Here is a 27,628-nt window from a genome sequence, read left to right as displayed (position 1 = left end):
GGGTCCCCATACTGGCAATTGATGTATGTCCCTGTCAAATGGAATTAGACACAGCAACCAGCAGATTCCATATTTGTCACATTTATCTTGGACAACCCTGCTGTAATATCCAGCTCAGTTCAGCACAGATCAGAGATTAAACCCAGGCTGTACGATTTAAGGAAATGCTTTGCAGCCCATCACCCACGGACCATTCCTGACCTGTCACACCATGAGGCTCTTTCTGGCTACGTTCTGAGAGGAATGACTAACCTCAAGGATAAGAACCTCCCTGAAATTTCTCGCTGAATGCAATCACGCGCAAAATCCTGGGCACCATTCTAACTTTGCATTCCATTTAGCTCAACCGTTGCATTCCACAGGTAATGTTTCAAAAGCCCCTGGAACAAAAGAACCATCAAGGTCAATAGTGTTACTGAAGATCTCTTCCTATCTTTTTCCTCATAACCGTCAATGCTCAAATTGGAGGTCGTCCAGCTCTTATTTAAAGCAATGAACTCAGGAAGCCATAATATTTTCTGATGGGTGTATCTCCAATTTATACAACATTCCCTTGGGGAATGTTGTGATTGTTGATGTTGTATTTAAGTCCTCCATGTTAATGAAATGCTGGATTTTATATCTAAAACAGGGGTCCCTAAATTGTGGTACATAATAATAATAAGCGCTTATTGTCACAAGTAGGTTACTGTGAAAGCCCCCAGTTGCCACATTCCGGCGCCTGTTCGGGGAGGCTAGAGCGGGAATTGAACCCGCGCTGCTGGTCTTGTTCTACATTACAAGCCAGCTCTCAGCCCACTGTGCTAAACCATGTAAAGACAGGCTGGGAGGCACGTGAGAAATGATTTAATGACGGATCCTTTCTCCCAACATGCTCTCTCCCATATATTCCCTTTGTTTTCTCCCATTTTGCCGTAACTTGTTGCTCTTGCATTCAATTTGGAGGTGCAGAGCATCAGTCACTAACATTGTGGGCAGTTAAATAAAACAGTCTTCGGGGTTCGCAGGCAGCTTTTAATTGTGTGCATACGTTTTGGGAAATTGAAGGTGAGGTGCTGATTGTGTTGTTTAGATAGTTTAAAGTTAAGAATATCACCACGGTAGGGCAGCACGGTGGCACAGTGGTTAGCACTGCTGCCTCACGGCACCAGGTCCCAGGTTTGATGCCAGCTCTGGGTCACTGTCCGTGTGGAGTTTGCACATTCTCCCCATGTCTGCGTGGGTTTCACCCCCACAACCCAAAGATGTGCAGAGTAGGTGGATTGGCCACGCTAAATTGCCCCTCAATTAGAAAAAAATGAATTGGACACTCTAAATTTATTTAAAAAAAAGAATATCACCACGGTCACCACTGATTGGACACGGCAGGAGATGGTGGAGGTAGGTTGCAAACATGATGAATATTCCTTGGGTTGATATGTTCAGCTTTAAAAAAAAACCTTTGCTTCTTTGCCTCCATTTTCTCCTCCTTTGTCGTGCCCTTTACCCTCTTTCAAAATGTCAGGTTTGACTTTTATATTTATTTTTTGGGGGAGGAATTCAAATTATTTTGATCTTCGGGATTGATTGAGAAAATCTTTACGGGTGGCCGTGTGGCGCAGTGGTTAGCACCGCTGCCCCTCAGCACCAGGGTTCCCGGGTTCATTTCTGACCTTGGGTGACTGTGCGGAGTTTCCACATTCTCCCCGTGTCGGCGTGGGTTTCCTCCGGGGGCTCCAGTTTCCTCCCACAGTCCAAAGATGTGCAGGTTAGGTGGATTGGCTATGATAAATTGGCCCTTAGTATACAAAGGTTTAGGTGGGTTTATGGGGATAGGGCAGGTGAGTGGGGCGGGGGGCTCTTTTGGAGGGCTGGTACAAACACGATGGGCCGAATAGCCTCCTTCTGCACTGTAGGGTTTCTATGATTTTGCAGGCTGACTGACCAGGTTTCTTTGTTGAAATGATGGTTTTTATTAAGTCTGATTCGGTTCCCAGTTTATATCTGAAACATAATTTGACTAAAAAACATGGCGACAGTAAAATATGAAAGATTTGTATCTGAGATGTTAACACTTAGAGGAAACAAAATATTCAAAGCGACTGCGTTTGCAATCCTATTTTTAGATGTGATTGATGTTAAGTACAATAGGAGACATTAAAACTAATGCATCTGGAGGAAAGGTTCACGTACAATGTGGGTGGACTGCCTGTTTGCGGATGCTATGGTTACAAGGCCAAATGATTGCCAGTGCTGGGAACTGCATTTATTAAGAGCGACGGGGGATAAATTTAGTTCTCAGAAAAAAATCTTGCTCCTTCTCTAACTTTGCGGTATCTGAAAATGTTTCTGGGAAATGTCAAACAAGAAGGAATAAGACCATAAGATGTAGGAGCAGAAATAGGCCATTTGGCCCATCGAGCCTGCTCCTCCATTCGACCATGGCTGATATGTTCCTCATCTCATAATGTCCTTCGTCTCGGAATCAAAATTAGAGTCGTTCTTTAATTAGTTAATCCACCGGCCTGTAATCCTGGATTCGCTGGCATGTGAGGTCCATTCTGCGTGCAATGGGACGCACACAGCTGGACCTGTGAGAAATCTTTGAGAAATCCTTCCGTGGTAAAATGCGTGGTAATCTCAACCGACAGCAGATTCAAGATTCAGTTCCGATCAATGTTCCCCTGTTCTCATGCGCAGTCAGCTTTATCAATGCACAGACTGTTCAAGTGGAATAAGACTGTTCAAGTGCGGTCGACTGCTGCATGGCTGCCCACGCAGGCAGCTGAGCACAAACATGAGTTTCAAAAAAAGCGGTCGACTGGGTTTTGTGTCCATATGCGAGAAGGGTTCCTTGAATTGTCGGGCAAGACTGTCAAGGTCTTGACCTGTTTGAAAATGGATTTTCATCTCTCACTGGTATTAGATACAAGTAGCATCAGTGTCTTTGTGTGGAAATAAATGTCTCAAACTATCACTCCAAAGAAATAGGAGCAGAATTAGGCCATTCGGCCCATTGAGTTTGCTCCGCCATTCTATCATGGCTGGTATGCTCCTCATCTCCTATCTACAATGTTACAGACCAAGAGCTGGATTGCGAAATCAGCCAGAGCATCTCCTCCCTAGAACACATGACCTAGGAGGGGGAGTAGGCAATTTAGCCTCCGGAGCCTGTTCTATCCCCCATTCCCTCTCATTCCCATGGTCCCTTATAGCCCCAATTTACTGCCAATTCATGCCAACCCATGCCCCCCACCCATCACTATTTTCCATTATCCCCCCCCCCCCCCCATGCCATGTCGCCTAGTTATCCAGGCTCTCAGGAGTCAGTCTGATATAAAATAATGTGTCTATTGATGATGTCACTATTTTAAGCCATAATAATAATAATCTTTATTAGTGTCACAAGTAGGCTTACATTATTAACACTGCAGTGAAGGTACTGTGAAAATCCCCTAGTCACCACACTCCGGGTACACTTGAGAGAGAATTCAGAATGTCCAATTAATCTAATAAGCACATGATCCAGGACTTGTGGGAGGAAAGCAGAGCACCCGGAGGAAACCCACGCAGACACGGGGAGAACGTGCAGATTCTGCACAGACAGTGACCCAAGCCAGGAATTGAATCCCCTGGCGCTAGAGGTAACAAAGACGTGGGTGAGGGCGTTTCAGCAGCAAATGAGCTGAGACAGGCAATATTCCAAGGTGGAGATGGACGGTTTTAGTGATCTCAGGGTTAAATGTTACACTAAAGTTGCTTACAGACTGGATTAATCACAGACTGTTGCTAAGGAGAAGAGATGGATTCAGTAGCTGGGCAATGGATATTGGAGTGGGGACTGAAGACAATGCTATGTTCTGTGTTATGGCCATAGTACAGATGCACTCAGAACATCTAGTTTTTTGACTAGTAAAATAATTTATTCATAAGATCAACACCCGTGGAAAGATAAATAACAAACTATAATACAAACGGTAACTGATAATTGAATTCTCCTGGAGCTACTACTGATGCGACTGTCCTCTAACACGACTCACTACCAACTGCAGGACACCCCCCCCCCCCCCCCCCGGTCACATGATGGGTCTCTACCACCACCTGCTGGTTGGAGGTCGTACTGACAACTATATACATTGATAGATTACTGTATACATTGGTGTGTACATACGTATCACCACAGACAATGGCTTTGGTCTTCCTGATATTTAATTGGAGGAAATTTATGTTCATCCCGTACTGGATGTTGGATAAGCCGTCTGATTATCCAGCAACCATGGAAGGGCCGAGGGAGGTTGTGGGGAAGCAGAGTTGGGTGCCATTGGGCTTATATGTGAAAACTAATGTTGTACCTTCGGATGATGTCGTGAAGGGCGGTATGTCGATGAGAGATAGGAGTGGGCCAAGGATAGATCCTTGCGGGGCACCAGAGGTAATGGTACAGGAGCAGGAAGAGAAGCCATTGCTAGAGATTCTCCAGTCAGGATTAGATAGATGAAAACGGTACCACATGAAGAACGGTCGCGCCCCGCTGGATGACAGCGGAGAGGCACTGGAGGAAGATGATGTGGTCAACTGTGTCAAAGGCAGCAGCAGGCAGGTTGCGAACGACGAGGGGGGAAAGTCTATACTTATCACAGTCACATCGGATCTCACTTTTCATAGAATTTACAGTGCAGAAGGAGGCCATTCGGCCCATCGAGTCTGCACCGGCTCTTGGAAAGAGCACTCTACCCAGGTCCACACCTCCACCCTATCCCCATAACCCAGTAACCCCACCCAGCACTAAGGTCAATTTTGGACACTAAGGGCAATTTAGCATGGCCAGTCCACCTAACCTGCACATCTTTGGACTGTGGGAGGAAACCGGAGCACCCGGAGGAAACCCACGTACACACGGGGAGAATGTGCAGACTCTGCACAGACAGTGACCCAAGCCGGGAATCGAACCTGGGACCCTGGAGCTGTGAAGCAATTGTGCTAACCACCATGCTACCATGCTGCCCTTGTGACTTTAATAAGAGTTGTTTCAGCGCTGTGGCAGAGGCAGATATTGGGGGGGGGGGGGATTCGAACATAGATTTCCGGGAATGGGAGTGGGGACGGATTTGGGGGTGACAATATATTCAACGGCTTCGGAGAGGCCATAGAACATAAAAGCTCTTTACATTTGTTTTTCAGAAGTTTTATGACTGATATCCCGACTTTAATTCCCTGAAGCCTGCCAAGTGTTTAAAATCTTCGAAAAGGAACGGTGTTTTCAATTCATTTTTGAATGTTATTTATGATATCAAGTTCAGGATTCCTGTGATGTCAAATCTGCAAGTAAACAAAGTACAGGCGTTTGATGTTTCATCATATTCCTGTCAACAAGGGCTAACATCTTAATATGCACAGTTCGGGGAAGCGTACACCCACACAGGCTGAAATTATAATGTATTGTGTTTAATTAAAGAGCAAGACTGCCTTTCATTCTGTTCTGATTTATGCTGTGGCTCGCTGGCACGTTGTCAGGGTCTGAAGGAAAGATCCCATTACATTACCTTCTGATATATTTTGCCCACATGTTTCAGTAAACAATGTTTCAAACCCTCGCTTATGGCATGTGTGATCATCAAGCTTGAGATATTTCGGTGTAGATCATAACAATTGCTCCCTCTTAGTCAGACAGCAGGTTTTTAATTCTGTCCCCTTTCCCCTCCCCCTCTGCACAGAGACGGTTAAATCCCCAAATTTTTCCAGGCCAGATGAAAGGTCATTGACCTGGAGTGTTGCAAAAGCAAAGTGCTGCTGGAAATCTGACATGAAAAGAGCAAGCGCTGGGAATGCTCAGCGAGTCAGGCAGCATTGGTGAAAGAGAAACAATTAACGTTTCAGATTGAGGGTATTGTTCCCTCTGAGACACCCTAGTCCATTACCCTGTAGGGGAGGTGGTCATGTCACTGAACTAGCAACTGTGCAACCCAGGCTAATGTGGCAGGGTGGCACAGTGGTTAGCACTACTTCACGTACTTCAGGAGGTTGGTCATGAGGCACATCAACTCTATACTCCCAGAATGCCTAGATCCACTGCAATTCGCATACTGTCACAGCTGGTCCACAGCAGACGCTATATCCCTGACCCTACACTCATCCCTGGAACATCTTGACAACAAGGACTCTGACATCAGACTCCTATTCATTGACTACACCTCCACCTTCAACACCACAATCCCAGCCCAGCTCATATCAAAGCCCCAACACCTAGCACTTGACTCCTCCCTTTGCAACTGGATCCTCGACTTTCTGACCTACAGACCACAATTAGTCAGGATAAACAACAACACCTCCTCCACGATAGTCCTCAATACTGGGGCCCGCAAGGCTGCATACTTAGCCCCCTACTATACTCCCTATACACAAACGACTGTGGCAAAATTTGCCTCCAAACTCCATCTACAAGTTTGCTGATGGTATGACCGCAGTGGGTTGGATATCAAACAGCGATGAGTCAGGGAGATAGAGAACCCAGTGGGGTGGTGTAGCGACAACAATCGCTCCCTCAATGGCAGCAAAACTAAAGAGCTGGTTATTGATTCCAGGAAGCAAAGTATCGTACACACCCCTGTCTGCATCAACGGGGCCGAGGTGGAGATGGTTGACAGCTCCAGATTCCTAGGTGTTCACATCTCCAACAATCTGACCTGGTCCACCCAGGTTGAGGCTGGTGTCCTATTCCAAATTTAATTAATTGAATTGGAACCTCGCAGCAGCTACCCTGGTGGAATCAGCCTAAACCTCTGGATTATAATTCCAGTGAGGGGCAGCAGTGTGGTGCAGTGGTTAGCATTGCTGCCTCACGGCGCCGAGGTCCCAGGTTCGATCCCGGCTCTGGGTCACCATCCGTGTGGAGTTTGCACATTCTCCCCGTGTCTGCGTGGATTTCGCCCCCACAACCCAAAGATGTGCTGGCTCGGTGGATTGGCCACGCTAAATTGCCCCTTAATTGGAAAAAATGAATTGGGTACTTTATTTATATTTAAATAAATAATTCCAGTGATGTTACCACCACACCGCCATCCTGCCACTTACACCAGGTCGAAACAATGTACTCGTACATTACTCTACTAATGAGAGATGACTTTACTAAGGCGAGATGGGCCCCAGACCAGTATTCCTTAAAGGGCCATGCATCCAAGTTGAAGGTAAAGTAATTTTTAGGACTTCAGCTATTGCAGAGTATCTGGTAGTCCTCTGTGATGTTTGTAGAGATGCAGTTGTGAGTTCCTGGATTTAAAAATAAATAAATTTAGAGTGCCCAATTATTTTTTTCCAATTGAGGGGCAATTTAGCGTCTCCAATCCACCTACCCTGCACATCTTTGGGTTGTGGGGGCGAAACCCACGCAAACACGGGGATAATGTGTAAACTGCACACGGACAGTGACCCAGAGCCGGGATCGAACCTGGGACCTCGGCGCCGTGAGGCAGCAGCGCTAACCACTGCGCCGCCATACCGCCCTAATGAGTTCCTGGATTTGATAGAATTTTGCAGCATCCCTACAGTCTGAGAGTCAGACAGCCCTTCGGCCCATCAATCGGTCACCGGTCAAAAACAACCACCTAACTATTCTAATCTCATTTCTCAGCCTTGGGATCTCCAGTGCACATCTAAATACCTCTTAAACTACTTCTTAAATTATATGAGGGTCCTGACAGGAAGGGAGGAAATGAATGTACCTGGACGGCATGGGGACAACAGTGGTTGTGCCTCTGTGTCTGAAGGAGGATAAGGGCAAAGGGGCAGAGCTGGGGAGAGGAGAAACTCTGTACGATTCTCTGCCAGCTTGGAGCTGGGATCCCCCATGCTCCTGGATTGTGACAGGAAGCTGTCTGGCAGGTCAGCAATGCACCCAGCATCTTAATGCACCCATTCAGTGGCTCTCCTCCATGCTGTTCCATCCAGGTCTTCCTCTGTAGCAGAACACATCTGTAACCTTACGCTCTGGAGAACTGGCATATGAACCATCTTATACCCCTTGGTAGGCCGCAGCCCAATCCTGCCCGCATGATTCACAATGTGCTAATCCCAACTCTATACATACCAATGTACATTCAGTGCCAGCATCAGTGCTGGTGGCTGTGAATGTCAGGTCAAGAGACAGGATCTCTTCCTCCGTGCTATGCTTTTGCCCTCTCGCTTCCTCCTTGGGCTGCTGTAGTTGGACAGGCTCTTGTGTGTTTGAGAGCAGGGAAATGGAAGGGGAAAGGTGGGTTTGGGAAGGGGGTGGGGTTTGGAAGCATGGGGTCCATCTCCACACCATCACCAGCTTTCTCATCATTTCAGATAGCAGGAGGAGGCTGCGTTGGGAAGGGGCATAAGGCAGGAACCTGCCAACATCCTCAGAGTTCTGAGCAACATCGATGCCAAAGGCTCCGTCACAACTGGTCCCTCATGCTGAGAACCATCTCCTCCGTAGGGCTCAGGGGACGCGGAGGCCTTTGTCTCCTGCTGGTTCCGCTCTGCTACCTTCTGTCCATCAAACGGCATCTTGTCCTGCACGACAGAGGTAGGAATGTCAATGACTGTGTTGCACTGTGTTTTGTGGTGTAGCTGCAATAGTTGAATAGCTGGAGTTTTGTGGAGGCAGTGGGAGGAGGGTATGAAAGTAACAGGGTTGGTAGGTGCTTGAGGGTGAGGTGGAGTAGCTGAATGTTAGACATGAATGGCAGGAAGTGGTTTCCGGGTGAGTGATGGGGTGTGGTGCATTGAGCAGAAGGAGAGCTTGGTGCTGCAGTGGGTAAGAGATGTCACGTGTCATGTGAAGATGGATTGACTGACCTTGACCACGCAGGTGAGATCATTTGACTTCTTGCGGCATGGCTGCCAGATATGTGGGTCCAGACTCTGGGCACTGACCACCCTGGCAGCATGTTGGCACCCACTTCTGAGCGTGTTCCTTGAGGGTGTCCTGCACCTTCACTCCCTGTGGGCCCATAGCAACTCTCCTCCTGTCTTGGGCAGCACGGTAGCACAAGTGGCTAGCACTGTGGCTTTACAGCGCCAGGGTCCCAGATTCGATTCCCCACTGGGTGACTGTCTGTGCGGAGTCTGCACATTCTCCCTGTGTCTGCGTGGGTTTCTCCGGTTTCCTCCCACAGTCCAAAGCCATGAAGGTTAGGTGGATTGGCCATGATAAATTGCCCTTAGTGACCAAAAAGGTGAGGAGGGGTTATAGGGTTATGGAGATAGGGTGGAAGTGACGGCTTAAGTGGGTCGGTGCAGACTTGATGGGCCGAATGGCCTCCTTCTGCACTGTATGTTCTATGTTCTATGTTCTGTCCCACTCCACCGGCAATGTCTCTGCTGTGCATTTGCCACCCTGGAATCCTCTCTGAGTTCTGGTGTCCACTTTTCCATCTTTTAAATTCCAGCAATGTTATTCAATGCAGCTTCCGCTTTGGGGGACAGCCTGTCTTTAAGAAGAGCAGAAAATACTGGAAACCTCAGTAAATCTGGCAGCATCTGTGGAGAGGAAGTTTAGCTCGCCCTGCCGAGCTTTTCCAGTATTTTCTGGGGGTGTGGGGGGGGGGGGGGGGGGGGGGGGGGGGGATCAGATTATTTAAAAAGAGCAAACTGCATGTGCTACCTGACACCAACACTGCTATACCCCTTGTTGAGTGCCAAGGTAGCTGACACCAACACTGCTATACCCCTTGCTGAGTGCCAAGGTAGCTGACACCAACACTGCTATACCCCTTGCTGAGTGCCAAGGTAGCTGACACCAACACTGCTATACCCCTTGTTGAGTGCCAAGGTAGCTCACACCAACACTGCTATACCCCTTGTTGAGTGCCAAGGTAGCTGTCAGCATGGTGAATGAGGTAACAACGCCAGACCCATTTGTCAATAGGTTCCAATCATACAGATGGGATGGGTGCAGCAAATCTGCCCGTTGCCCACATCAATTGGAAGTGGCGATGGCAGGGCACAGATTGTGAGACCTGGGGCAAAAAAAAAATGGACGCTTAATTTCCCAGGTTTCTCATATCGTTCCTTTCAGCCCGAGAACAGGGTGTGCCCGGCATGTTTTAGGGCTCCACCTTCGAAAATACTGGCTAGAAGGCCGGCTATCTCCAAAGTTACTGCCAATGCAACACAAAACAATTCAGGTTTAAGATTGGCCGAACTGTGAGGATCTCGCATTTATCCTGATTACGTTGGGTTAAAACAACGCACAAAAAAACACAATTGACATGTTTCCATTATTTATATGTCACTCACTTTCCCGATAACGTTGACGGGATCTGTTCACTGGATGGGAAATAATCTCACCTGAAACCTTTTGCAACTTTGCTGATGGATGGCTAGCCATTAGCTACTCGCTCCCAATTAGTGCAGTTAATGACAATTTAAATTTACCCACATTGAGATCATTCTCTGGTACACCTTGGGAACCATTAAACCTGTGGGCGAAATGCACCAGGTACTATATCCAGCCCAATGTTTCCAGGCAACCGGTGTGCGTCTCTGAACTGATAATCTCGCAATGTACACACGCACGAGGAAAAGGGGCCCTTAACGCACCAGTCACCGTGTTTATTCACCTAACAATGATTGCAAGTAATTGTTTATTCAGCCAGGTTAATCCTAAACCTGGTCGCTTTTGCTTTAACCTGACATTGCACTGACACTAGCTCAGACCCAAGTTTGTCGGTTCTCCTGGTTTACTAGTGAGGGGCTTCCCACATGTAGGACTTCAAGCGTCGAGTTGAGGGACAAGAGAGTAACGTAGAACAAGTGGTATGAGGCAGTTTGACAGAGGTGTTCAAAACGTGGATGATCTGGGCATCATCGTTGGGGAGAAACTATTCCCGATGGTGGAAGAGTCAGGAATAATAATAATAATATTTATTGTCACAAGTAGGCTTACGTTAACACTGCAATAAAATGACAGTGAAAATCCCCTAGTCGCCGCATTCCGGCACCTGTTCGGGTACACTGAGGGAGAATTCAGAATGTCCAATTCACCTAATAGCACGTCTTTGGACTGTGGGAGGAAACCGGAGCACCCGGAGGAAACCCTCACAGACACGGGGAGAACGTGCAGACTCCGCACAGACAGTGACCCAAGCCGGGTAATCGAACCTGGGACGGTGGCGCTGTGAAGCAACAGTGCTAACCAAAGGAAACCGATTGGCAAAAGAAGCAACGGCGACATGAGGAAATGCTTTCGATGTAGTGTGCAATTAGGATGTGGACTGCCTCAGAGTGTGGTGGAAGCAGATTCATTCGTACCTTCCAAAAAGAAATTGGGTCATTACCTGTTGTTAAAAAAATCTGGAGGGCTGGTGTGGCTGGGGATTGAGATGCTCTGAGGGCCAGCATGGAAATGACGGGCCAAAGAGCCTCCTCAGTGCTGTAACCATTCTAGGATTCTGAGTCGGATCAGTCAGGAAGTGTCTCACTTGAAGAATAATCAAGCGATAGCTCGTACCTTCACGATGTTTATTGGAAACAAAATCCTTGGTGTCCTGAGAGACAAATAGGAACAGGAGGAGGCCATTGAGCATCTTGAATGTTTGCCAGCAGTCAAGGAGATCATGGCTGACCTGTGATCTAACTCCAAATATCCACCTTTATCTCAAATCCCTTAATATGTTCTATTCACAAAAATCTATTGATCTAACACGTTTAGTTTGTGGAGAGTGCTAAAGTTCACCACCCTGTGTGTGTAAAAGTGTTTTTCCTGAAAATGGACCCTGATTCCTGGACTCCGCCACCAGTGGAACTAATTTCTCTTTTCTACCCTTCAATCTAATCACCCGTAAATTTCTCAGCACTGAGAAATAAATCTGTAGTTTGAATAATCTCTCCTTGTAATTTAGCTCTTGGAGTATCCATTGATATGTACTCGTCATGGTGCTCTGTGTCAGCGTCGCTGATGAAACGACATTCCAAGATAATATCCCTGCCTCCTCGGAAAACCATCTCATTTATATCCCAGCACTGCCTCTGGAATGTAGTGAGCCATGCTGAGCTGACCCTTCTTGAATTTTTTAGGCTTCTGAGAAGTTAGACTTCCTGCTTTGGCACCTACCATTCCACAAATTAATTTGACTAATGATATGAGAGTTTCTTTTTAAGAATGATTTATTAAGAAACATTAGTCCAAGTGTGTCAGCTGCGGGAATGAGAGCCCACCACGGTGTTTCAATAAGGAACTGGTCTTGAATTGTTTACAAGTGTGTGTTTGTGTGTGTGTCTGTCTCTGAGTGTGTCAGAATGTGTGTGTGCGTGTGTGGGGGGGGGGGGGGGGGGGTGGTTTGTGTGTGTGTCTGTGAAAAATGAAATGAAATGAAAATCGCTTATTGTCACGAGTAGGCTTCAATGAAGTTACTGTGAAAAGCTCCTAGTCGCCACATTCCGGCACCTGTCCGGGAATCGAACCGTGCTGCTGGCCTGCTTGGTCTGCTTTAAAAGCCAGCGATTTAGCCTGGTGAGCTAAGCCAGCCCCTATGTGTGGGTGTGTCTGCAAGTCTGTGGGTGTCTCTGTATGGTGTGTGTCTGCGTGTGCATGTCTGTGTGTGTGGGCATGTGTGTGCATGTGAAAGTGTGTGTGTGTGTGTGGTATGTCTGTGGTGTGTGCCTGTGTCTGTCTCTGAGTGTGGCTGACTGTGAGTGTGTGCAGCGCCGGCTCTAGGGTTGCTGGCGCCCCGGGCAAGCTGAACTTCGGCGCCCTTGGGGAGGGGGGGGCGGGGCCGAGGGGGGGGGCGGACACGCGGGGGGGCGGACCCGAGGGCGGGGCGGGGGGACGGACCCGAGAGGGGGGCGGACACGCGGGGGGGCGGACACGCGGGGGGGCGGACGCGGGGGGCGGACCCGAAGGGGGGGCAGACCCGAGGGCGGGGCGGGGGGCGGACCCGAGGGCGGGGCGGGGGGCGGACCCGAGGGCGGGGTGGGGGGGGCGGACCCGAGGGCAGGGCGGGGGGGCGGACCCGAGGGCGGGGCGGGGGGCGGACACGCCGGGGGGTGGACCCGAAGGGGGGGCGGACCCGAGGGCGGGGCGGGGGGGGCGGACCCGAGGGCGGGGCGGGGGGGCGGACCCGAGAGGGGGGCGGACACGCGGGGGGGCGGACGCGGGGGGCGGACCCGAAGGGGGGCGGACCCGAGGGGGGGGCGGACCCGAGGGGGCGGGGGGGACTGAGCGGGGGGGCGGACCGAGCCGGGGGGCCGCCCTGGGGGCGGGCGGCCACCGCGCATGCGCTGGTTGGCACCGGCCCAACTGCGCATGCGCGGGCCCCGAGTCTCTGCCGCCCCCGAGCACATGGCGCCCCGGGCGACTGCCCGAGTTGCCGGTGCCTTGAGCCGGCCCTGAGTGTGTGTGTGGGTTTCCGTGTGTGTGTGGGTGTGCCTGCAAGTCTGTTGGTGTCTCTGTATATATGTATCTGCGTGTGCGTGCCTGTGCATGCTTCTGTGTGTGGATGTGTCTGTATGCGTGTGAGTGAATGCTTGTGTGTGAGTGTGTGTTATTGTGCGTGGATGTGCATGTGAAAGTGTGTGTGTGTGGTGTGTGTGTCCGTCTCTAAGTGTGTCTCTATGTCTGACTATGTGTGTGTCTGTGTGTAGGTCCGTGTGCGTGTCTAGATGGGTGTGTGCGTGTGTATGTGTGAGGGTGTGAGTCTGTGTACATGTGAATGTTTACGTGTATGAGTGTGTGTGTGGGGAGTGTGAGTGTGTAAATGTGTGTGTGTGTGTGTCTATCTCTGTGAGCGTGTCTGACTATGTGTATGTGTGATGATGTGTTTGTGTCTGTGCATATGTGCGTTTGTGTGTATGTGTGAGAGTATGTGTGTGTGAGAGCCTGTGTGTTTGTGTGTATGTGTGAGGAGAGACTATATCGGTTATATTGGAGTTTAGAAGAGTGAGGAGGGATCTCATAGAAACTTATAAAATTCTAACATTATTAAACAGGGTAGATTCAGAAAGAATGATCCCGATGGCGGGGGAGTCCAGAACTAGGGGCCATAGTTTCAGGATAACTGTGTCTCTTGCCAATGCAAGATGGCTGCCGATAGCCATCTGCGTAAGTGCACTGCATGTATCCCTCAATGAATGCGTCAAGGACATCACCAAGTTCAAGAAGATGGCTCATCACCATTTTCTCAAGGGAAGTTAGGATGGGCAAAACAAAAATGTCCAAAGCATTTTATGGTAAATTAAGTACTTTTGAAGTGTAGTCACTGTTTTAACACAGAAACAATGCAGCCAACTTGCACACAGTAAGGTTACAGCAGCAAAATGACAAGTTCATTTCTTTTGAAAAATGTATTCATTCATGCAATGTGAAGTTAGCTGGCAAAGCAAGTCTCTGCTGCCCATCCCTAAACGCCTCTGAGAAGATTTGCTGTCAGTCACCGTTTTGTTAAAATGTATTTTATTACAAACATGTATCAAAACAGGTTACAACCCATAAACATCCCAGGAAACATACTTCCCAGCAATCAACTATCCAGTCTGAACAAACATTCCCCCCTTCTTCACCCTTCCCCCTTTGCCCCTTCTTCCGCCCCCTGCGATGAACAGCTCCTCAAACACATAGAACATAGAACATAGAACGATACAGCGCAGTACAGGCCCTTCGGCCCACGATGTTGCACCGACATGGAAAAAATCTAAAGGCCATCTAACCTACACTATGCCATTATCATCCATATGCTTATCCAATAAACTTTTAAATGCCCTCAATGTTGGCAAGTGCACTACTGTTGCAGGTAGGGCATTCCACGGCCTCACCACTCTTTGCGTAAAAAACCTACCTCTGACCTCTGTCCTATATCTAATACCCCTCAATTTAAGGCTATGTCCCCTCGTGCTAGCCACCTCCATCCGCGGGAGAAGGCTCTCCCTGTCCACCCTATCTAACCCTCTGACCATTTTGTATGCCTCTATTAAGTCACCTCTTAACCTTCTTCTCTCTAACGAAAACAACCTCAAGTCCATCAGCCTTTCCTCATAAGATTTTCCCTCCGTACCAGGCAACATCCTGGTAAATCTCCCCTGCACCCGTTCCAAAGCTTCCACGTCCTTCCTATAACGAGGCGACCAGAACTGTACGCAATACTCCAAATGCGGCCGTACCAGAGTTTTGTACAGCTGCAACATGACCTCATGGCTCCGGAACTCAATCCCTCTACCAATAAAGGCCAACACACCATAGGCCTTCTTCACAACCCTATCAACCTGGGTGGCAACTTTCAGGGATCTATGTACATGGACACCGAGATCCCTCTGCTCATCCACACTACCAACAATTTTACCATTAGCCAAATAGTCCGCATTCCTGTTATTCTTTCCAAAGTGAATCACCTCACACTTCTCTACATTAAACTCCATTTGCCACCTCTCAGCCCAGCTCTGCAGCTTATCTATGTCCCTCTGTAACCTGCAACATCCTTCCACACTGTCTACAACTTCACCGACTTTAGTGTCGTCTTCAAATTTACTCACCCAACCTTCCGTGCCCTCCTCCAGGTCATTTATAAAAATGACAAACAGCAACGGCCCCAGAACAGATCCTTGTGGTACGCCATTTGTAACTGAACTCCATTCTGAACATTTGCCATCAACCACCACTCTCTGTCTTCTTTCAACTAGCCAATTTCTGATCCACATCTCTAAATCACCCTCAATCCCCATCCTCCGTATTTTCTGCAATAGCCGACCGTGGGGAACCTTATCAAATGCTTTACTGAAATCCATATACACCACATCAACTGCTCTACCCTCGTCTACCTGTTCAGTCACCTTCTTAAAGAACTCGATAAGGTTTGTGAGGCATGCCCTACCCTTCACAAAACCATGCTGACTATCCCTAATCATATTATTCCTATCTAGATGATTATAAATCGTATCTCTTATAATCCTCTCCAAGACTTTACCCACAACAGACGTGAGGCTCACCGACCTATAGTTACCGGGGTTATCTCTACTCCCTTTCTTGAACAAAGGGACCACATTTGCTATCCTCCAGTCCTCTGGCACTATTCCTGTAGCCAATGATGACATAAAAATCAAAGCCAAAGGCTCAGCAATCTCTTCCCTGGCTTCCCAGAGAATCCTAGGATAAATCCCATCAGGCCCCGGGGACTTATCTATTTTCACCTTGTCCAGAATTGCCAACACTTCTTCCCTGCGCACCACAATGCCATCTATTCTAATAGCCTGGGCCTCAGCATTCTCCTCCACAACATTATCTTTTTCCTGAGTGAATACTGACGAAAAGTATTCATTTAGTATCTCGCTTATCTCCTCAGCCTCCACACACAACTTCCCACCACTGTCCTTGACTGGCCCTACTCTTACCCTAATCATTCTTTTATTCCTGACATACCTATAGAAAGCTTTTGGGTTTTCCTTGATCCTACCTGCCAAAGACTTCTCATGTCCCCTCCTTGCTCGTCTTAGCTCTCTCTTTAGATCCTTCCTCGCTTCCTTGTAACTATCAAGCGCCCCAACTGAAACTTTACGCCTCATCTTCACATAGGCCTCCTTCTTCCTCTTAATAAGAGATTCCACTTCTTTGGTAAACCACGGTTCCCTCGCTCGACCCCTTCCTCCCTGCCTGACTGGTACGTACTTATCAAGAACACGCAATAGCTGTTCCTTGAACAAGCTCCACATATCCAGTGTGTCCAACCCTTGCAGCCTACTTCTCCAAACTACACATCCTAAGTCATGTCTAATGGCATCATAATTGCCCTTCCCCAGCTATAACTCTTGCCCTGCGGGGTATACTTATCCCTTTCCATCATTAACGTAAAGGTCACCGAATTGTGGTCACTGTCTCCAAAGTGCTCACCTACCTCCAGATCTAACACCTGGCCTGGTTCATTACCCAAAACCAAATCCAATGTGGCCTCGCCTCTTGTTGGCCTGTCAACATATTGTGTCAGGAAACCCTCCTGCACACATTGTACAAAGAACGACCCATCTAATGTACTCGAACTATATCTTTTCCAGTCAATATTTGGAAAGTTAAAGTCTCCCATAACAACTACCCTGTTACTTTCGCTCTTTTCCAGAATCATCTTCTCCATCCTTTCCTCTACATCCCTAAAACTATTAGGTGGCCTATAGAAAACTCCCAACAGGGTGACCTCTCCTTTCCTGTTTCTAACCTCAGCCCATACTACCTCGGAAGAAGAGTCCCCATCTAGCATCCTTTCCGCCACCGTAATACTGTCCTTGACTAGCAGCGCCACACCTCCCCCTCTTTTGCCCCCTCCTCTGAGCTTACTAAAACACCTAAACCCCGGAACCTGCAACAACCATTCCTGTCCCTGCTCTATCCATGTCTCTGAAATGGCCACAACATCGAAGTCCCAGGTACCAACCCATGCTGCCAGTTCCCCTACCTTATTTTGTATACTCCTGGCATTGAAGTAGACACACATCAAACCACCTACCTGAACACTGGCACCATCCTGCGAAGTCAAATCTGTGCTCCTGACCTCTATACTCTCAATATCCCGTACCCCAAAACTACAATCCAGGTTCCCATGCCCCTGCTGAATTAGTTTAAACCCCCCCAAAGAGCACTAACAAATCTCTCCCCCCCAGGATATTGGTGCCCCTCAGGTTCAGATGTAGACCATCCTGTCTATAGAGGTCCCACCTTTCCCAGAAAGAGCCCCAGTTATCCAGAAATCTGAATCCCTCCTGCCTGCACCATCCCTGTAGCCACGTGTTTAATTGCTCTCTCTCCCTATTCCTTGTCTCACTATCACGTGGCACGGGCAACAACCCAGAGAGAACAACTCTGTTTGTTCTCGCTCTGAGCTTCCATCCTAGCTCCCTAAAGGCCTGCCTGACATCCTTGTCCCCTTTCCTACCTATGTCGTTAGTGCCAATGTGGACTACGACTTGGGGCTGCTCCCCCTCCCCCTTAAGGACCCGGAAAACACTATCCGAGACATCACGTACCCTTGCACCTGGGAGGCAACATACCAAACGTGAGTCTCTCTCGCTCCCACAAAATCTCCTATCTGTGCCCCTGACTATTGAGTCCCCAATTACTAATGTTCTACTTCTTTCCCCCCTTCCCTTCTGAGCAACAGGGACAGACTCCGTGCCAGAGGCCCGTACCCCATGGCTTACCCCTGGTAAGTCCCCCCCCTCACAAGTTTCCAAAACGGTATACTTGTTACTAAGGGGAACGACCACAGGGGATCCCTGTACTGACTGCTTACCCCCAGCCCCTCTCACCGTCACCCATCTATCTTTATTCTTTGGCGTAACTACCTCCCTGAAGCTTCTATCTATGACCCCCTCTGCCTCCCGAATGATCCGAAGTTCATCCAGCTCAAGCTCCAGGTCCCTAACACGGTTTTTGAGGAGCTGGAGTTGGGTGCACTTCCCACAGATGAAATCAGCAGGGACACTGACGGCGTCCCTCACCTCAAACATCCTGCAGGAGGAGCATTGTACTGCCTTCCCTGACATCACCTCTAGATTTAAAAAAGAACAAGAAAAAGAAAAAGAAAGGAAGAGCTTACCTGATATTCCTTCAAACCCTGCTCCCGCTGAAAGGTAAGCAAATTTAAAGGCACTCACTCACCTTCACGACAGGCCCCTGCTCCCGCTTCCCAAAGACCGTGGTTTGTTTTTTGGTTAGAGGAGGAGGTAGGGTGGGAAACACTGACAAAGTGTTTCGGGTTTAACTGTCACTTGACAACAGCCCCTCCACTGGATGCTTGCCTTCACTCAAACTCCTCGGGTCTCCTTCGCAGGTACACCTTCAAATTAGGCTGACCGCACTGCACGTATGCAAATTTCCCCAGAACAGCTGATCAGTAGCTCTGCTCTGCTGCCCTCTGCTGGATCGCAATCACAAACATCCCCCACCTTTTCTTAAACCCCTCTGCAGAGCCCGATTTTCTGTCATCTTGAACCGCTGCAGTCCTTGTGTCGTAGGCACGCACACAGAGTGCTGTTGAGGGAAGGAGTTCCAGGATTGTGACCAAGCGGCAGTGAGGAATGTTGATATATTTTTGAGCCAGGATGGTGTGTGGCTCGGAGAGGAAATTGCAGGTGGCGGTATTCCCATGCACCTGCTTCCCTCGTCATTCCAGGTTTGGAAGAGGGGACCAGAGGGAATGGCACGAGTCGGCGTCTCCCAGGGGATTGGAGGCCCCCAGCTGCATTCCCTTTGGGCAGGCTGGCGCCCTGGCATTGCTGGTGTCATCTAGGCACCCTGGCAGTGTCACCTGGGTGCCAGCTTAGCACTGCCAGCTGGGGACCCTCCCAATGTGCGGTCAGGCCGGGCGAAGGTCGGGGATTGCTTCATGGGCCTTGGAGATCAGGATGCCATTTTGAAATGGCGTCTCAATCTCTCGCTACAATGGGGAATTCCGTCGAGCGGAGTTCCCACTGTACAAAGGGGGGGCTATGAGCGGCCTCGACCACACGATCCCCGTTTAGGCCCCTTATACAACCCAAGTGGCGTTGAATAGGCACTGCGAGCACCAGGAAACATGTGGCTAAACGCCATCGCTATGGGACTTTATCCCATTGAGTGAATCATGCCTTCAATTTCTACAACTGAGCCAAGTTTATATTTAACGTTCATGTAAATACATTGGATTAGTTTCACTGTTGGCTCAGCCTAATTCATTCTCTCGTGCTCTTGGCACATATTAAGAGCAAGGATGTGAAGACTAAGGTGTATCATCAGGAGAAGGGCTGGGCATTGACACTATCTCCATCGCGTGTAGTTCTTGTCATAGTTAATGGGCCTCCTAAATGGGAAATGTCTTCCTCAAACACAGAAGCATTTGGTTTGTTCGATTTTGATTGGGAAGTGAGACAGTGGGATATTGTCAATGACGTGGCCATGCGCAATGAAATCTGACCCAATGTGAATTTACATCAATTTCATCATTCAAAACTTTGCATCTTTGCAGGAATTGGCAAACACCCAATAATTCCTCAGCATCAGACTTTCCTCAGGCTGGAGGTTCAATTGTCCTTTGTCACAGAAATGTATTAGTTTGCGAGGTTTGGTGACAGAAGTGCTGACCAAAAACTGCAGTGTCATATGTGTGTCATGTATGTGTCATGACCAAGTGCAGGGTTAAACCAAACCACATCTATCACTGACTGATCCATTATATTCCACTGTCTTTCCTTTATATTCCTGCTACCACACTCTCTATATCCCACTACCACTCCCTCCTGTAACAACAACAATCTCTCCCTCAATGCCAGCAAAACTAAAGAGCTGGTCATTGACTTCAGGAAGCAAAGTATCGTACACACCCCTGTCTACATCAATGGGGCCGAGGTGGAGATTGTTGACAGCTTCAAATTCCTAAATGTGGACATCACCAACAATCTGTGCTGGTCGACCCACGTCGACGCTACCTCCAAGAAAGCACAGCAGTGCCTATACTTCCTCAGGAAACTAAGGAAATTCAGCATGTCCGCATTGACTCTTACCAATTTTTACAGATGCAGCATAGAAAGCATCCCATCTGGCTGCATCACAGCCTGGTATGGCAACTAGTCGGCCCAAGACGGTAAGAAACTACACAGAGTCGTGAACACAGCCCAGTCTATCACACGAACCTGCCTCCCATCCATTGACTCCATCTACACCTTCCGCTGCCTGGGGAAAGCGGGCAGCATAATCAAAGACCCCTCGAACCCGGCTTACTCACTCTTCCAACTTCTTCCATCGGGTAGGAGATACAAAAGTCTGAGAACACGCACAAACAGACTCAAAAACGGCTTCTTCCCCACTGTTACCAGACTCCTAAACGACCCTTTTATGATCTGATCTGATTAATACTACACCCTTGTATACTTCACGCGATGCCAGTGTCTATATATTTACATTGTGGACATTGTGTTGCCCTATTGCATATTTTATTTTCATGTATGGAATGATCTGTTTGAGCTGCTCGCAGAAAAATACTTTACACTGTACGTCGGTACACGTGACAATTAACAAATCCAAATCCAAATCCAAATATATCCCTTCCATTCTCTCTCTATCCCACTGTCACTCTCTCTCTATCCCACGGTCAATCTCTCTCTATCCCACTGTCACTCTCTCTCTATCCCAAGGTCACTCTCTCTCTATCCCACTGTCTCTCTCTCTCTCTATCCCACTGTCTCTCTCTCTCTATCCCACTGTCACTCTCTCTCTATCCCACGGTCAATCTCTCTCTATCCCACTGTCTCTCTCTCTCTCTATCCCACTGTCTCTCTCTCTCTATCCCACTGTCACTCTCTCTCTATCCCACTGTCTCTCTCTCTCTATCCTACTCTCACTCTCTCTCTATCCCACTGTCTCTCTCTCTATCCCACTGTCTCTCTCTCTCTCTATCCCACTGTCTCTCTCTCTCTCTATCCCACTGTCACTCTCTATCCCACTGTCTCTCTCTCTCTATCCCACGGTCACTCTCTCTCTATCCCACTGTCTCTCTCTCTCTATCCCACTGTCTCTCTCTCTATCCCACTGTCACTCTCTCTCTATCCCAAGGTCACTCTCTCTCTATCCCACTTCTCTCTCTCTCTCTATCCCACTGTCTCTCTCTCTCTATCCCACTGTCACTCTCTCTCTATCCCACGGTCACTCTCTCTCTATCCCACTGTCTCTCTCTCTCTCTATCCCACTGTCTCTCTCTCTCTAGCCCACTCTCACTCTCTCTCTATTCCACTGTCTCTCTCTCTATCCCACTGTCTCTCTCTCTCTCTATCCCACTGTCTCTCTCTCTCTCTATCCCACTGTCACTCTCTATCCCACTGTCTCTCTCTCTCTATCCCACTGTCTCTCTCTCTCTATCCCACTGTCACTCTCTCTCTCTATCCCACTGTCACTCTCTCTCTATGCCACTGTCTCGCTCTCTCTATCCCACTGTCTCTCTCTCTCTATCCCACTCTCACTCTCTCTCTATCCCACTGTCTCTCTCTCTCTATCCCACTGTCATCCTCTCTCTATCCCACTGTCTCTCTCTCTCGATCCCACTGTCTCTCTCTCTCTATCCCACTCTCACTCTCTCCCACTGTCACTCTCTCTCTATCCCACTGTCTCTCTCTCGCTCTATCCTGCTGCCACTCTCTCTATCCCACTGCCACTCTCTCTCTGCATCCTCTCTCTCTAACCCACTGTCTCTCTCTTTCTATCCCACTCTCCTTCTCTCTATCCCACTGTCACTCTCTCTCTATACCACTGTCTCTCTCTCCCTATCCCACTGTCTCTCTCTCTATCCCACTCTCACTCTCTCTCTATATCTTCTCTCTCTATCCAACTGTCTCTCGCTCTCTCTATCCCACTGTCTCTCTCTCTATCCCACTATCTCTCTCTCTCTATCCCACTGTCTCTTGCTCTCTCTATCCCACTGTCTCTCTCTCTCTATATCCTCTCTCTCTAACCCACTGTCACTCTCTCTCTATCCCACTGTCACTCTCTCTGTATCTCGCTGCCACTCTCTCTCTATCCCACTGTCACTTTCTCTGTATCTCGCTGCCACTCTCTCTCTACCCCACTGTCTCTCTCTCTCTATATCCTCTCTCTCTAACCCACTGTCACTCTCTCTCTATCCCACTGTCACTCTCTCTGTATCTCGCTGCCACTCTCTCTCTATCCCACTGTCACTCTCTCTCTATCCCACTGTCACTCTCTCTGTATCTCGCTGCCACTCTCTCTCTATCCCACTGTCACTCTCTCTGTATCTCGCTGCCACTCACACCATATCCAGTTCCATTGTATGTCCTTCTATATTCAATGCCTCTTCCCTCTATATTCACATTGCATTCCCTTCTCTGTGAGTGGGGATATATTTTGGGTAGAGCTGGAAAATTCCACTCCCTGGCCAGTTAAGGTTCAGTCACTTTGCAGCATTTGTTGAGTTGGAGAACAAAGCGTTTTGCTGGCGTGGAAGCGAAGAGTGTGTTTATTCCCTGCAGCTGTGATCCTAGAGTGTTTCTTTAGCCACCAGTGCTGCGTTCCACAACTCCAATCTCAGAGATTGGCGCCCGCTGCACTCACACGCAGCATTGTTTCAACTGTGCCTGTGTGAACATGGCCCAGAATAACTCACGGGGACGCTCGCCTCAGAACGCAGTGGCTCAGGACACTGCACGCAATGTGCCTTGCAGATAAGGAAGATCCCACGGTCCGTCCCCAGTCCCCAATCCACACAGACATCAACTAGATCTGTCACAGGGACTGCTCCAATTGGCCTCTGCATCACTGAGCTAGGATGCGAGAGATACAATATTATTTGAGGTTACCGTTCGCAGTTGCTATTGTGTGCTCACTTCTCCCCCTTCTCCACAGCTTGAGAAGCTGAAGTCAGGATTGGGCTCAACTCTGATGTTCCCCTACCCACCACCCCAGCCCCCAATTTCCCCAACGCTCACTGTTTACAACTACAAGAGAAGAATGGGCAAGATATTGGAGAACTGGCATTTATTCCATTGTACTCCAGTGGGAAAGGAGTGGAACCGCATTCCTATAGCACCTTTCGTGACCCCAGGGTGTCCCTAACAGCCAATGAAATACTTTTGAGGTGCAGCCACTGTTGTAATGTAGGAACACGGCAGCCAATTTCTGCACAGCAAGCTCCCACGAACAGCAAAGTGATTACGGCCATGTTTTTGGGATGTTGGTTGGTTATCAGCCAGGACATTGGGGGAATCCTTCTGACCATTTTCAAAATGGTGCCATGGGACCTTTCACATTGACCGGATAGAATAGATGGAGCTTTGGTTTAATGTCCCATTTGGATTTGGATTCATTGTCACGTGTACCGAGGTACAGTGAAAAGTATTGTTCTGCGTACAGTCCAAACAGATCGTTCGATACATGACAAACATAGGACATACGATAGATACACAATGTAAATACATAGACACAGGCATCGGGTGAAGCATACGGAGTGTAGTACTACTCAGTGGAGAAGATGCGTGTAGAGATCTGATCAGTCCATACAAGAGTCATTCAGGAGTCTAATCACAGCAAGGAAGAAGAGTTTTTGAACTTGTTAGTGTGTGTTCTCAGACCTCTGTATCTCCTGCGCGATGGAAGAAGTTGGAAGAGAGAATAACCTGGGTGCGGGGTGGGTGGCTTTGATTATGTTGCCCGCTTTCCCCAGGCAGTGGGAGGTGTAGACAGAGTCAATGGATGGGAGGCAGGTTTGTGTGATGGACTGGGCGGTGTTGATGACTCTCTGAAGTTTCTTGCAGTCCTGGGCCGAGCAGTTGCCATACCAGGCTGTGATGCAGCCAGATAGGATGCTTTCTATGGTGCATCTGTAAAAGTTGGTAAGAGTCAATGTGGACATGCTGAATTTCCATAGTTTTCTGAGGAAGTATAGGCGCTGTTGTGCTTTCTTGGTCGTAGCATTGACATGAGTGGACCAGGACAGATTGTTGGTGATGTGCACACCTAGGAATTGGAAACTGCTAACCATCTCCACCTCGGCCCCGTTGATGCTGACACGGGTGTGTACAGTACTCTGCTTCCTGAAGTCACTGACCAGCTCTTTAATTTTGCTGACATTGAGGGATAGATTGTTGTCGCTGCACCACTCCACTAGGTTCTCTATCTCCCTTCTGTATTCTGACTCATCGTTGTCCGAGATCCGGCCCACTATGGTCGTATCTTCAGCAAACTTGTAGATGGAGTTGGAACCAAGTTTTGCCACGCAGTCGTGTGTGTACAGGGAGTAGAGTAGGGGTCTAAGTACGCAGCCTTACTATGCAGGGCCGCAGTATTGAGGGCTATCATGGAGGAGGTGTTGTTGTTTTTCCTTACTGGGTGTGGTGTCAGAAACAGTGTCGCACTCCCTCAGTCCTGCGCTTGGGAATGTCATCCCGGATTTTTGTGCTCCAGTCTTTGGGTTGAATTCATGGCCTTCCGGCTTGGATGTGTGAGTGCACCCCACTGAGCCAATGATAGTCAACATCTTATGATTATATGAAAAGGACGGACAGGAGAGGAGCCACCGGCCCTTGCCATATAAATTGTAATGCTTTGTGCAGTACACTACAGACACATCTGACCCACTTTGCGCCTTATGTTAAATTCAGACCTCCAACTGCTCCTCCCATTCAAACAACGGCAGATAGGTAAAGGTATCAGTCTGATGAGGAATCCCACTTGATAGACATCCCAAGCACTGGGAATGTAATCTATCATATTCCAACTGGATTATTGTTACGGTGGAACTCTCTTTCCTTTGACACAAGAAATGCCGTTTCTGGGAATAGAGTATTTCCTGATTGTTCTTCACCCAATGCCAACTTCAACCCCTCCCCAGTCAGATATAAAAAGAATCAGATGCAGGGTAGCTTCACGCAATGGAATTTTGCCCTTTAGAGCTAAATTGATAGAGTATAAAAATAGGGAAGTGTTGCTGCAATTGTACAAGGCATTGGTGAGTCTGCACCTGGAGCACTGTGCACAGTTTGGGTCCCCTTATTTGAGGAGGGGTGTAGTTGCATCAGAGGCAGTTCAGAGGAGGGTCACCGGATTGATTCCAGAGATGAGTTTATGAAGAGAGATTGAGCAGTTTAGGCCGATACTCTCTCGAGTTTAGAAGAATGAGAGGAGATGTAATTGAATTGTCGATTCCTGGTCCTAGTTCTTATGTTCAACGACAAGATTGATTTATAGATTGATACATTTATGGCCAATGCAACAGTGTACATATTTTCAGGTTCTTTATCTTTACTGGTCCCAACACCTGGCTGTTAGCGTGTGGTAGATTTCTGGACTTGTGCTGGACCAGGAACAGGGTTAACACTGCCCAAACACCCTTAGTTTAGATCCCATCCAAGATGGGGTGTGAGAACGGGAAAGGAGAGAGAGAGAGCATGATAGGGGGAGTGAAGGGAAAATAAGAAGATGAAGAGCTACAGAGAACAGTGGACAGGATTAAAAGAGAGGGGCTGCTCTCTCAAATGAATGTAAATATCACAGGACGCTATCGTGGGCAGCACGGTAGCATGGGTGGGCAGCACGGTAGCATGGTGGTTAGCATAAATGCTTCACAGCTCCAGGGTCCCAGGTTCGGTTCCCGGCTGGGTCACTGTCTGTGCGGAGTCTGCACGTCCTCCCCGTGTGTGCGTGGGTTTCCTCCGGGTGCTCCGGTTTCCTCCCACAGTCCAAAGATGTGCGGGTTAGGTGGATTGGCCATGCTAAATTGCCCGTAGTGTCCTAATAAAAAGTAAGGTTAAGGGGGGGTTATTGGGTTACGGGTATAGGGTGGTTACGTGGGTTTGAGTAGGGTGATTATGGCTCGGCACAACATCGAGGGCAGAAGGGCCTGTTCTGTGCTGTACTGTTCTATGCTCTATTGCGAAGGAGAGCAGGGAGGTTATCCCCAATGTTCTGGCCAACATTTAACCCTCAAAAATCATCACGAAAGAAAATGATCTGGTTATTGATGTTTGTGGGAGCTTGCTCTGCACAAACTGGCTGCAGCGTTTCCTAAATTCACATCTTAGTTGAACCTCTCATCCGGAAAATGTCAAGGATCCAGTTGCAGAGTGAGGAGCCAAGTCCTAGGTTTTGGAGCTTTGCTATGAGCTTGGCTGGGATTATGATGTTGAAGGCGGAGCTGTAGTCAATAAAGAGGAGTCTGATGTGGGAGATCTTGTTGTCGAGCTGCTCCAGGGATGGGTGTAGGGCCAGGGAGATGACGTCTGCTGTGGACCGGCTGTGGTGGTATGCGAATTGCAGTGGATCTAGGCATCACAAAGGGACGAATGGCCTCCTCATGTATGGTTCTAAACAACCCTACCCTAAGAGATGCTCAAGCAGGGGTCTGGGTACGATGCCCATTTTAATGCATGCAATCATAGAATGGTTACAGCTCAGAGTGAAGACATTGTGCCCACCAGGTTGTGCCAGCTCTCAGCAAGAGCAACTCACCTAGTCCTACACCACCACCCTCCCCCACTGCTTCCCCATAGCCCTGAGCATTCTTTTCTCTTCAGATCTCTTATTCTTCTCCTCTCCAAGGAGAACAGAATTTCCTCAATCGATCCACAAAGTTTCTCGTCACTGGACCCATTCTCTCTAATGCCATCACCTCCTTCCTAATGTGTGGTGCCCAGAATTGGACACATTATCCCAGTCGTGGCTGAATCAATGTCTCATACATGTCTTGACCTTCTTGCTTTTGTACTTTATGCCCCTGTTTATCAAGCCCCTGGGGTCAGATGAGTGTAAATACACCCGGGAGTTGCAAAATTGGTGCCACAGCTGAATCTGGCTGGTGGGTTAGGTTAAAACTGGGGCATCTGTTCTCATGTTGTTCAGTGCGCACTGCCTAAGATGTTCTGTTCAAATAGTTTTGTGTGCGACCGATAGTCTGGAATCCACAGGGATGTCCTTTCACAGTCTCACTCTCCAGGAACTGAGCCAGGGTTGCCTAAACTGCAGAGTCAACATCCCTCGCAAGATGTTGACTCACAGGAGCCCTTCAATTATTCACTCCCCTATGTAGCTCGATTGGCCAACGACAATATATCTACCCCTAAGGACGAGTGCGACAACATCACAGGTTCTAATCGGTCAGGATGATCGGAAACACTTTCAAAGGATGAAGTGGGTCACGTTTGCGATTTTAAAAAAAACCACTCAGATGTTTCT

The sequence above is a fragment of the Scyliorhinus canicula genome, chromosome 11, assembly GCF_902713615.1.
Source record: "Scyliorhinus canicula chromosome 11, sScyCan1.1, whole genome shotgun sequence".
Lineage (NCBI taxonomy): Eukaryota > Metazoa > Chordata > Chondrichthyes > Carcharhiniformes > Scyliorhinidae > Scyliorhinus > Scyliorhinus canicula.
Note: the sequence above shows the minus strand (reverse complement) of the source record.